This window comes from Balaenoptera musculus, chromosome 11 (assembly GCF_009873245.2).
Source record: "Balaenoptera musculus isolate JJ_BM4_2016_0621 chromosome 11, mBalMus1.pri.v3, whole genome shotgun sequence".
Lineage (NCBI taxonomy): Eukaryota > Metazoa > Chordata > Mammalia > Artiodactyla > Balaenopteridae > Balaenoptera > Balaenoptera musculus.
In genome coordinates, this window is record NC_045795.1 from 19,576,616 (window position 1) to 19,590,115 (window position 13,500).

At 40.6% G+C, this 13,500-nt stretch overlaps 1 pseudogene; it reads right to left on the reverse strand.

Moving 5' to 3' along the window:
- Positions 1 to 266: 266 nt before the first annotated feature.
- LOC118903512 lies at positions 267 to 1,397 on the reverse strand (annotated as a pseudogene).
- Positions 1,398 to 13,500: the final 12,103 nt, after the last annotated feature.

Below are 13,500 nucleotides of genomic sequence, written 5' to 3' on the forward strand. Positions count from 1 at the left end.
GAGCATGCCTTTGGTGGGCATAGAAATGCAGTTTAGAAAAGGAAAAAAAAAAATCATACAGCAACTACTCAATTTCTTTAAAATCACCGAGCAAGGAAAGCAACATTGAACTACACATACTAATTTTGCACAACTTGTATATAGTACCTTGGCTTCGATCCAAGAGCAAAAGCTAAGACTCTCCCCTATTTTGGGTGAACAAGTGAATGGTAAACTTAGATGACTTTTCCCTCTGGATTTTACCTGGGAGTAACCTTTTAAATTTTTTATCTGAAAGAAGGCAGGTTTGGCACTTTTATACTTATATCACCACCGCTGACATTTCTTGGATCACAGGAAGATTCTTTTTTTTTTTTTTTTTTTTACATCTGATACATACAGTACAGCTTGGAGCTCCTGCTATGCTAGGCTCAGAGATCTTCAGCTTATTTTGTGCATCAATTTATGTAATAATCTCATTCATATTGGTCTCTAATATCATTACTCCCATCACCATTTCTATTCCTTGTCTACATGGAAAATTAAAACCAGTTCATAGACACTTTCAAAAACACTTATCTAAAGTTTCCAAAATACTTGCATTAGATCTAAAATGCCAAGTTCACTCTCTGAAGAATCCACATGGAAGACAAAATATAATGTTATATAATGTCTATAAGTCAGTTTGTCATTAGATCCTACAATTAATAATCCTCCTTCTAGGAAATTACAAACATTTTCATCTCTCTTAGGTACCAAATGGAAAGTCTCCCTGATGATTTGCTGTTGCGTATCTTTACTGTAGGGCTGGTAGAACTTGGAAAGTTCCCATGTGTATGATTAGGCCACCCAAGATGGCTGTTCTTTCGCTCTCTGTACATTCCCTGCTCCACCAGCGCCTGCTTCACCTACACCCTACTCACATGACTGACCTTCCTACATACTTGCGCTGGCACCAGCTAGTGATTGTTCTTATCTTAGATCAGAACATCTACACCTTGATAGCTTATCAAAAGGGCAATGAGAGGTATGTCCCTCTGCTAGTTTCCCCGGTAACTGGTAAGCCAACCCTAAGTCAATTCCCCCTGTAACTGGTAACCTCTCCCTTCCCCCGGGAACGAAGACTACTGCCATGTCCTGCCCCCCGTCTGCCACACACAGTTGGGGTGTCACTCCAGCACCGTGTGAGATCCCCCTACCCATTAACCACTGATGTCTCTGTCGCTGACTCTCGGCTCTTTCTCAAGGATGGGCAAGTACAGGGCTTGTAGGTCTGCAGGGTGCAGCCCAGCACCATGGGTGCTGAAAATGAGGATCGCCTTTATCACGCCTGGGCTGAGCAGGGCTGGTCCGGCCGATGCTGAGAGCCAGGGGCTGAGGCAGGCTAGAGAGCCTCTCCTGGGGACTGTGCTGGCCATTCTTTCCCCTATTTGAATTTTTTAGTTACTTTTTGTTTGTTTGTTGTTGCTATGGGCTTTTCTTGTTTGTTTACTTTTTTTTTTTTTTTTTGCCTCACCACACAGCTTGCATTTTAGTTCCTGGGCCAGGGATCGAACCCCAGCCCCCAGCAGTGAAAGTGCAGAGTCCTAACCACTGGACCACCAGGGAATTCTCATTTGTTTACTTATTTTGAACATTTTCATACAAACAGGAGTGGGGATAATAAATGGGTACAGAATGGAAAAAAGTGGATATAATGAAACACCACCTACTTTCAACAATTATCAACATTTTCTGAGTCTCGGTCCATGTATTCCTCACACTCTATTTTTTATTTATCTGGAGTATTTTAAAGTAAATCTAGATATCTGTGGGGAGGAGGGGGGTGGGGAGGTGGGAGGGAGGTCCAAGGGGGAGGGGATATAGGTATACATATAGCTGATCCACTTCACTGTACAGCAGAAACTAACACAATATTCTGGAGCAATTATACTCCAATAAAAATAAATAAAGGGACTTCCCTGGTGGTGTAGTGGTTAAGAATCCGCCTGCCAGTGCAGGGGACATCGGTTCGAGCCCTGGTCCGGGAAGATCGCACATGCCACGGAGCAACTAAGCCCGTGAGCCACAACTACTGAGCCTGCACTCTAGAGCCCGCGAGCCACAACTACTGAGCCAACGCGCCACAACTACTGAAGCCCATGCGGCTAGAGCCTGTGCTCTGCAACCAGGAAAGCCACCACGATGAGAAGCCCGCGGCACCGCAACAAAGAGTAGCCCCCGTTCTCAGCAACTAGAGAAAGCCCGCGTGCAGCAGCGAAGACCCAATGCAGCCAAAAATTAAATAAATGAATAAATAAATAAATTTAAAATAAATAAATAAATAAAAATTAAAAAAATAAATCTAGATAGACATCATATCATCTCACGTATAAGTGTTTTGAGGATATCTCTAAAGATAAGGACTTTTTCTTTTTTTTAACCTGCCAACAGTGTCATCATCACACCCAACAGAATTTATAACGAATCCTTATAGCATATAATATTTTAAAGTATTAAGAGTCTCCAATAATTCTTAAAATAATTTTGGTTGACTTTTGTGATATTCTTAATTGGCCTTCTGAAAACTTAACTAACACAATATTGAGGAAATAAATATTTATCTTCCTATATATTGAATGTTTGTACCCCCCCCCAAATTCATATGTTGAAACCTAACCCCCAACATGATGATATTTGGAGGTGGGGGCCTTTGGGAGGTGATTAAGTCATGAGGGTGGAGCCCTCATTAATGGGATTAGTGCCCCTATAAAAGAAATTAAAAAAAAAGAGACCCTAGAGGTTAATATCCAAAATATATAAACAGCTCATACAACTTAAAGTTTAAAAAAAACAAAACAAAAAGCCAATTAAAAAATGGGCCGGAGACCTGAATAGACATTTCTCCAAAGAAGACATACAGATGGCCAACAGGCACATGAAAAGATGCTCAACCTCACTAATCATCAGAGAAGTGCAAATCAAAACCACAATGTGATATCACCTCACACCTGTCAGAATGGCTACCATCAAAAAGACCAAAAATAACAAATGTTGGCAAGGATGTGGAGAAAAGGGAACCCTCGTACACTGTTGGTAGGAATGTACATTGGTACAGCAAGTATGGAAAACACTATGGCGGTTCCTCAAAAAAATAAAAATAGAACTACCATATCACTCAGTAATTCCACTCTTGGGTATTTATCCAAAAAAAACAAAAACACTAATTCAAAAAGATACACGCACCCCAACGTTAACAGCAGCATTATTTACAATTGCCAAGATATGGAAGCAAACTAAGTGTCCATGAACAGATGAATGGATAAAGAAGAAGTGGTATATATACACAATGGAATACTACTCAGCCATAAAAAAGAATGAAATGTTGTCATTTGCAGCAACATGGATGAATTTGGAGGGCATTATACTAAGTGAAGTAAGTCAGAGCAAGACAAATACTGTATGGTACCACTTATATGTGGAATTTAAAAAATAAACTAGTGAATACAACAAAATAGAAACAGACTCACAGATACAGAGAACATACGAGTGGTTACCAGTGAGGAGATGAAGGGGGGGAGGGGCAAGATAGAGGTAAGGGATTAAGAGGTACAAACTACTATGTATAAAATAAATAAGCTAAAAGGATATACAGTACAACAGAGGGAATATAGCCAATATTTTATAATAACTATAAATGGAGTATAACCTTTAAAAATTGTGAATCACTATGTTGTACACCTGAAACTTACATAATATTGTACATCAACTATACCTCACATTTTTTAAAAAAAGAGAGAGAGACCCTAGAGGGCTCCCTTGCCCCTTCTACCATGTGAGGACACACATGAACCAGGAAGCTGGTTCTCACCAGATACAGAATCTGCCAGCTGATTGGGCTTGATCTTGGGCTTCCCAGCCTCCAGAACTGTAGGAAATAAATTTCTATTGTTTATAAGCCACCCAGTCTATGGTATTTTGTTATAGCAGCCTGAAGGGACTGAGATCATACTTATGCAATGGCCTTTAAGAAACTGAAGTTCAATAGGAAAAACTATCTGTGATAAAGGATAAATAACAACATCGGTGCCCAGAAAAAATAAAGAAATAAGGGTAAATGCTAAGTAAAACCTCAAAAAACGTTTGGCATGACAGTATTGCCGAAAGTATGGGAAAACAAGTATTCTCAGCTTATTAGAGAGAGTGTAAATTGGCTAGTGTACCAGTCAGATGGCATGTTAAGCGGGTAACTGAAGGAAGATTAACGAAAAGATTATTTATAGAGATGTAAGGGTTGAGGGAACGTATCAGGGTTGGCGAAGCACCCAAGGACAGGCAGCTGCAGGAGGTGGCTGCCACCAGGCCTGAACCGGCAAGGGGAGGGAGCTTTTACTGAAGCGTGGAGGGAGCGGTGGCCACTGGGGAGGAGTTGCCAAACAGGCTTCTGGAAAAGGAACGCAGCCACTGCCAAACAAGCCTGGAGCTCCCTTCTCCCGCCCTTCCATCTGGTGCTAGTGTTTCTCACAGGGAACCTGACTGGAAATTGGTGGGCAAAGACACTGGCTGATAAGAGTTTTCATGGAGGTCAGCCTCCTGGGGTACCAAGCAGAGTGGTGAAAGGCAGTGTATATTTAGAGGACAAAGAGACTATCCAACACAGAAACAAGTTGACATTATCTATCAATTTTAAATAAACACCCTTGGATCTACCCATTCAACTTCTAAGAATTCACCCTACAGAGAAACTCAAATGTAAATAAAGTTGGAAAATTAAAAATAGGAGCATTTTATATTTGTTGAGAGCTTACTATGCACTAAGGCACCAAGCAAGGCACTTTACATTTAATCCTCACAAGAACCCTATGAGTTTGGCACTATTATTATCACCATTTTACACTTGAGGAAATTAAGGCTGGTGAAGCTAAGACATGGTCACAGAGTAAATAAGTGACAGCACTGGGATTTAAATCCAGTCAATCTGACTCCAGCATCTGAGCTATAAGAAAACCCACAGCAGCATTGTTTGTAAAAACAGAAGATTGCATATAAACATAAATGACCCTGATTTGGGGACAGGGTAAACAAATTATGGTACCTCTACACAATGGAATACTATGAAGCTTAAAAAAGAATGGAGTAAATCTACATGTGCTGATATGAGAAGGTCTCCAAGATACACAGTATATATGAGGCAAAAAGCAAGCTACAGAATATTGTAGTCTTATGTATCTATTTGTACATAATGAAAGGTACACAAGAAACTCTGAGCAATGGTTTATCTCTGGGGAGAAGGTCTGGTAATCAAGGAAGAATGTTTCAGTGTATATCTATTATTTTCTACAAATTTATTTATTTTATTTATTTATTTTTGGCTGCATTGGGTCTTCGTTGCTGCGCATGGGCTTTCTCTAGCTGCGGCGAGCGGGGGCTACTCTTCATTGCGGTGCATGGGCTTCTCATTGCAGTGGCTTCTCTTGTTGCAGAGCATGGGCTGTAGGCGCGCGGGCTTCAGTAGTTGTGTCACGTGGGCTCAGTAGTTATGGCTCGCAGGCTCCAGAGCACAGGCTCAGTAGTTGTGGCACACAGACTTAGCTGCTCCATGGCATGTGGGATCTTCCCGGACCAGGGCTCGAACCCATGTCCCCTGCATTGGCAAGCAGATTCTTAACCACTGCGCCACCGGGGAAGCCCCCAGTGTATATCTTTTAGTCCTGTTTTAATAGATATATTTTAAATTTTATTTATTTATTTTTGGCTGCATTGGGTCTTTGTTACTGCGCACAGGCTTTTCTCTAGTTGTGGCGAGAGGGGGCTACTCTTCGTTGAGGTGTGTGGGCTTCTCATTGCAGTTGCTTCTCTTGTTGCAGAGCACGGGCTCCAGGCGCACAAGCTTCAGTAGCTGTGGCACACGGGCTCAATACTGGTAGCTCACGGGCTCTAGAGCGCAGGCCCAGTAGTTGTGGCACATGGGCTTAGTTGCTCCATGGCATGTGGGATCCTCCTGGACCAGGGCTCAAACCCGTGTCCCCCGCAATGGCAGGCAGATTCACAACGACTGCACCACCAGGGAAGTCCTAGTCCTGTTTTAATATTTAATATTTATTTTTCAATAAATACATGCAATTAAATAAAAGCCACACACAAATACATGCAAACATAGTTTGTAAAGTGCCCAGAACAGAACAATAACAGCTAACATGTATAGAGCGCTATTCTGTTTTACATGTATTATCTTTGAATATTCAAAAGAACTCTATTAAGTGTGCTTTATCCTTACCCTCATTTTTTAAATGGAGGATCAAGGACACAAAGAGATTAAATAATCTGCCCAAGGTCACCCAATGTAGCAGAGCTAGTACTTGAACACTGACAATCTAGTTCTAGAGCCAGTGCTCATAACTCCCTCTCAGTAAATGATTATTGTGTTTCTGATAATTTGGCCAAAAGCAATATGAGCTTTTTCAACAGTTAGAGTGTAGAGATGGTTCACTTTAACCCATAATCAATCAAACTTTCTACATTTTTATTTGTTTTGTGTTGTTTTATGAGTTGTTACCAAGCCTGGTCTCCTCCTTCCTATATTTGCACAATTTTTTTTTTAACCTAAAAACATCTCTTTACATTTTTTCTAGATAAAATGTCAACCTGTTGATTTGGGATTGAGATTCCAGCTGTGAAGATAGTTGGGAATCTTTAGCTAAGCCATTGTGTTAACTATACCTCCTAGTTACGGATAATCGTTAAACCTTGTAAGCACACTTTCTGTGCCAACATGTAAATTACTGACATTAAAGAGAAAACCACAGGCGCAAAATGGCATCACTTGTGTTAAAGCCCATGATACCAAAGAGGTAATTCGTCTGGGCCCTCTCCATTCCCCGACTCCGCCCCAGAGGAAAGAAAGGTAGTCTGCATGATAAAGACCCTTGGTACCACAGCCCACTCCCCACCCAACCCTAAGAAGAAGTCCTTGTCCCAAATAACCCATTCTTTTCTTTTGCTAATGACTTTCTTGCTCCACCATCCTTTCAATAAAAGCCTTCTATTTTGTACCACTCTTCCAAGTGTGCTTCTACTTGCTAATGGGATGCTGCTGGATTCATGAATCGCTTAATAAAGCCTATTAGATCTTAAAATGTTTTGGTTGAATTTTATTTTTTAACACTGAGAAAGGTGCCAAATAAGACAGTGATGAGTAAAACCCTTGTAAGATGCCACCCAGACAAGTTGACTCTGATATATTAACTCATCAACACTGTTTGGATGGTTCAAACTGCTGATTCGTCTGTCAACATTTCTTCATCTTGTTCCCAAGGACAATATGATAGATTCTGCTCATCATTTTGCTGTAATTTCTGTTTTATTCAACCAATCTGCCACCACAACTGTACCCCACCATGCCCCCTTTTAAAAATAGACTGGATTGAAAAGATTTGTTTACAGACACATAATAGGACTTCTATCATCATTTCATTCTTACATAAGTCTTTGCAAATTATTTGTATAGTGGTGTTTATACATGATTTTACCAAAAATTTAAATTTCAAATTTACTGAAATTGAGTTGGAGGGGGGTGTTGGAGGGCCCTCCTGAGTACCAAAGCCTTTTCATGTTCCCCGTTTCTTGTTTGTAGGAAAAAAAGCCTTCAGCTACACCTTCCCTGAGTTCCAAAGGGCAGATTCAAGCAGTTACTAAGTAAGGGAATGCAGGAACAAAGGAAAAGCAGTGAAGAAACAATAATGCAGTGATAAAATGGAGTCCTAGTTCCTCCTCAAGGGACATACATAACAATCTGACACACATCTTTGAGTTGTTCTACAGGAACTAAGGCCCCCACCTAGGGAGAGGATGGTAACTACTTACTGAGCTCCCAGACTGGTTGGAACCAGAAGGCTGATGACTGAGATTCCTGGAGCACCATCCTGTCACCTTACCATCAACCAATCAGAAGAAAGTCATACACCCTGCAGCCAGCACCCCAAATGTTGCCTTTAAAAACTTCCCTGAAAACCATCAAGGAGTTTGGGTCTTCTGAGCACAAGCCACCCGTTCTCCTTCCTTGGCCCTGCAATAAACCAATCTCTGCTCCAAACTCCAACCATTCTCTGCTCCAAACTCTGACATTTCAGTTTGTTTGGCCTCACTGTGCATCAGGCACATGAACTTGGGTTTGACATTACCAGTCCCTGGTTTGAGAATTAAATTTTTTCCTCTTTTTGTGAAAATTTGAGATTTTTCCCCCAGTTTTTTTTTTGTTTCTCCGTACGCGTCCTACGATTTCTCAAAGAGTAATTACAGTGATGCAGCGCACATGTACCAATTCCTACAGTGTCCCAGGAATGCATTTTGTCTAGTTCCAGACACTTAAATTCATTTAAAACATCTGCATTATCTGATGCTCTTACACACTCTTTTACTGTTTCCATTTTTTTCTTTGTTAAAACTTTGCAGATTACTAAACCTTGCTTTACAGAAAAGAAGAAAAAAACAATTGGTTATTTTCCTTGCTTATTGTTATCTCTTAGCATTTATGCTTACTCCATCAAAGCAGCAAAGAATACTGCTTTTTCTGTTTCTTTTTCAATTCAAATGTACCTTTAAAAGCCCCTTCCCTCAGGATGGGGTGAGGGGACTGGAGAAAGTCCTTTTCGCACCTCCAACTTTGTTCGCCTCCTAGAGGAGGCTGCTACTGATCTGGAGTCATAAATAGTGAACAGGATGCTTCTGCCAGAGGGAGAGGTCATTAGAGTTGGCTTTTCCCTCTAGCTTAGTTGGTGCCTTCAGTCATTTGCTCTTTTTCTCTCCTCTATTTACATAAACCCTCAGGCATTCTCAGTTCCTGCTTGGAAGAAAGATTTCTGTCCTGAGCCTCATTGTGTCCTGCAGCTGAGTTTACCAGAGAGCCCTGCAGAGGCAGTTATAGGAACCCACTAAGAATGAAGGGGTACCTGGTGTAGTATCCTATATGTTGTGTCTTGCATGGCTCCCTTGAGAACCATGAAGCAGAGATGGCTTGGCTGAGGCAGGGTTTGATCAGTCTTACGTCCTCAGCCCAGGGCCTGCTTCCTAAATGTGTACCTGAGCAGTCACTCAGAAGGGCCCTTCGCTCGGTTTACTGCTCTGCTGTCGCCATCTTAAAACTACTCATAATTTTTTAACAAGGGGACTTGCATTTTCATTTTGCACTGGGTCCCCCAAATACGCAGCTGGTCCTGACCCAGGCTAATCACTACCTGCACTCAAACCCACCATAACTTCTAACCAAAACCTTCAGCTTCTTAAGGGGGAGGACATAACTTTCAGTTTGTTCTAGGTTTTAGCTTTTCAAACACTGTTCATGTAGGCTTTTGCTAATGTTGCATTCATTTTGAGGAATGTACTCCGTCTTTCACCTTTTATATAAATCTTTAAAATCTTTAAAATCTTTAAAATCTTTAAAAATGCTGAACTCCTAGGAAAACTCTTTGTACTCACAATGGTTGGCTCTCTTCTCTCTTCATTCTCACTGAGGTTATTCACAATTTAGACTGGAGCTTGTGTTTCTACTTTTCTTAAACACTTTTGGAGTCCTAAATCATGGGGTATATTTTCTTCTTTTCATTGAATTGTTTTTCAGTCCATTTTCCAAAAATCTGTTTCATATCTAACCTATAAATTCCCCAAAGAAAAAAAGAGGTATTGAGCAAATCAATAACACAAATAAGACATCGTATAACTTCCCCTAATTCTCCTTTCATCTAAGGGCACCTGCCTTAGCTCTTTTCATAAGCCTATTTAGTTGTACCTTGCTTGCCCACTTGTCCATTTTCTTTCTCACTCATGTCGATGAAAAATTAATCAGTCGATCTAAGAAAGAAATGGGAAATTTTATTCCAGCCAAATTTGAGGATTATTACCTGGGAAGAGCATCTCAGAAAGCTATGAGAACTGTTCTACCTGTCAGAAGTCAAGGCACAGTTATGTAAGTTTTTTGAGACAGAGGGCTGTACATCAAATGACATATTATTGACAGTTTACATAATCCAGATCTAAGCGGCATCGTGTGGGTCATGTGACCTCTTACAAGACCAAGAAAGAATGCTGTCTTTTAAGGAGTATCTTGTTGATGCTGGGAGAATGTTGCCCTTTACAGTTGAGCAATGGGGGAGGTTTGGTTGATGCATAATGCAGATACACCATGCACACTGAGGGGAGAGAGGAGGCCAAAGGGCAGAGATTTTTTGCTTAAATTTCTCGTCTTGCAATAAAAATATAACTTTTATTTCACACAGGTAGAAAGAAAATGAGTCTTTCACACACCCCTTTCAAAATGATTTACCAAGTCTCTTGCAAGAAAATAGCCTTAGAACAGTAGAAGTAACTTCATTATCTCTAACAGATTGCTTGTGATTTCTTTTCAGTTCAAGAATGTGTCAACTATCTAGAGCAAAGTTCACCAAAGTATGGTCCTCAGGCCAATTTGGGCCCATGGCCTATTTTTGTCCTTCCTGAGAACTATGAATGGTTTTTATGTTTTTTAAGGGTTGTAAAAACAAACAGCATGCAATAGGGAAAGCCTAAAATATTTACTATCTGGCCCTTCACAGAAAAAAAGTTTCCCAGCCCTTGGTTTAGAGAACAGTAACAATCTGCCTTCCCTCCCCACTGAGGTCGTAATAGAAAAAATGACTCCAAGCTTTAGCAAAAGGAACTTGTGGTCTCCAACCTCCTCTGGGTCCTTCATCCTGTATTTCCTTTCAGTTCTGTCTCACTCTTCACAGCAGTTATTTCAAACTATTTCTCCTGTGCTGAAGAGCATTCTACTGAGCTCTATACTCTAAGGGCAAGCAAGCCCTTAGACCTTTCTGAGGAAAGCAGTCCCAGGCAAAGCATTTTCCTCGTAAAACGTTTGTGGTTTGCGCCATTTGCGAGAAGCCAGTGCTGCTGCCCGGCCAGGGGTCAAAAGTAGGGCGGTAAAGGCAGAGCCTCTCCTCCCGCCCCCGTCCCCCTCCTCCGAGACGGTAGAGTGGAACTCTTCCCAATAGGGACGCTCGTTACAGTGAATACTGGCACACCCACCCAATCAAACACTCTCTTAGTGAGGACAAATGCTTATGTGAACTCAGATTATCCGTCCAATTATCTGAGGCCTGTTGTTCATCCCGGTTTTAGAAGTCCTGGGACCCAGAGTGACTGGTCAGCTGCTGAGGTGGTCTCCTATGCTATTTCTGGATCCTGCCCCTCCGTGCAACATAATCCCACCCCCTTCTGTGCCTCTTCCAATCTGCGCGAGCCTTACTAGTGCACTTTCTGCTACAATCACCACCCACGTCAGCTTCCCCTTATCTCACAGATGGCGTTGCTCCTACCACCTTGCTAAGCCTCCTTTGGCTTTCCTTCTACCACGAGGGCAGAATGTCTCAGTGGCCTACCAAGGGGGAGGGGGAGGTGCGGTCGCCCAGGTGCAGGCCATGAGGCATGTGTTGTCTGTAGCTATTTAAAAACAAAACCGCTTAGTTGGTCTGCTTTTAACCATCCCCAAACATTGGCAATGCTAAACAATGTCAGATAAAATACTCCTTGCTGGAAAAAGTCTTTTGCTAGTCAGTTCTAAACAATTAACGCACTTATTGTTGAGTTTGCAAAATATACGTATAAGCTTGAAATGAACACATTTTTATTACACCTTCTTTAATAAACATTATATTCTAGCTGGAAAGTAGTTCAGAGAACTCCCAGCCACAGAGTGGGCGTCCAATACACCCAGCCTCAGCCACAGACAGTGGGTTTGGAGAGCCCTGTTTCTAGTGGCATCACTGGAGTTCCCTTTGGGTACAGTTCCTGCCTCTAGTCCGTGGGGTATTACAGTTTTGCTTTTAAACACTAGATTCAAAATAAATGATGGCACGTTGATTGTAGAGGTGGAGAAACAGATCTTGAGTTACTTCAATTCTGTCACTGTATATTTGACCATTTGGGATTTTTTTTTTTTTTTTTTTTTTTTGAGATGATCATATGGTTTTTATTCTTCAATTTGTTAATATGGTGTATCACATTGATTGATTTGCGTATATTGAAGAATCCTTGCATCCCTGGGATAAATCCCACTTGATCGTGGTGTATGATCCTTTTAATGTGTTGCTGGATTCTGTTTGCTAGTATTTTGTTGAGGATTTTTGCATCTATATTCATCAGTGATATTGGTCTGTAATTTTCTTTTTTTGTAGTGTCTTTGTCTGGTTTTGGTATCAGGGTGATGGTGGCCTCATAGAATGAGTTTGGGAGTGTTCCTTCCTCTGCAATTTTTTGGAAGAGTTTGAGAAGGATGGGTGTTAGCTCTTCTCTAAATGTTTGATAGAATTCACCTGTGAAGCCATCTGGTCCTGGACTTTTGTTTGTTGGAAGATTTTTAATCACAGTTTCAATTTCATTACTTGTGATTGGTCTGTTCATATTTTCTGTTTCTTCCTGATTCAGTCTGGGAAGGTTATACCTTTCTAAGAATTTGTCCATTTCTTCCAGGTTGTCCATTTTATTGGCATAAAGTTGCTTGTAGTAGTCTCTTAGGATGCTTTGTATTTCTGTGGTGTCTGTTGTAACTTCTCCTTTTTCATTTCTGATTTTATTGATTTGAGTCCTCTCCCTCTTTTTCTTGATGAGTCTGGCTAATGGCTTATCAATTTTGTTTATCTTCTCAAAGAACCAACTTTTAGTTTTATTGATCTTTGCTATTGTTTTCTTTGTTTCTATTTCATTTATTTCTGCTCTGATCTTTATGATTTCTTTCCTTCTGCTAACTTTGGGTTTTGTTTGTTCTTCTTTCTCTAGTTTCTTTAGGTGTAAGGTTAGATTGTTTACTTGAGATTTTTCTTGTTTCTTTAGGTAGGCTTGTATAGCTATAAACTTCCCTCTTAGAACCGCTTTTGCTGCATCCCATAGGTTTTGGGTCGTCGTGTTTTCATTGTCATTTGTCTCTAGGTATTTTTTGATTTCCTCTTTGATTTCTTCAGTGATCTCTTGGTTATTTAGTAACGTATTGTTTAGCCTCCATGTGTTTGTCCTTTTTACGTTTTTTTCCCTGTAATTCATTTCTAATCTCATAGCGTTGTGGTCAGAAAAGATGCTTGATATGATTTCAATTTTCTTAAATTTACTGAGGCTTGATTTGTGACCCAAGATGTGATCTATCCTGGAGAATGTTCCGTGCGCACTTGAGAAGAACGTGTAATCTGCTGTTTTTGGATGGAATGTCCTATATATATCAATTAAATCTATCTGGTCTATTGTGTCATTTAAAGCTTCTGTTTCCTTATTTATTTTCATTTTGGATGATCTGTCCATTGGTGTAAGTGAGGTGTTAAAGTCCCCCACTATTATTGTGTTACTGTCGATTTCCTCTTTTATAGCTGTTAGCAGTTGCCTTATGTATTGAGGTGCTCCTATGTTGGGTGCATATATATTTATAATTGTTATATCTTCTTCTTGGATTGATCCCTGGATCATTATGTAGTGTCCTTCCTTGTCTCTTGTAACATTCTTTATTTTAAAGTCTATTTTATCTGA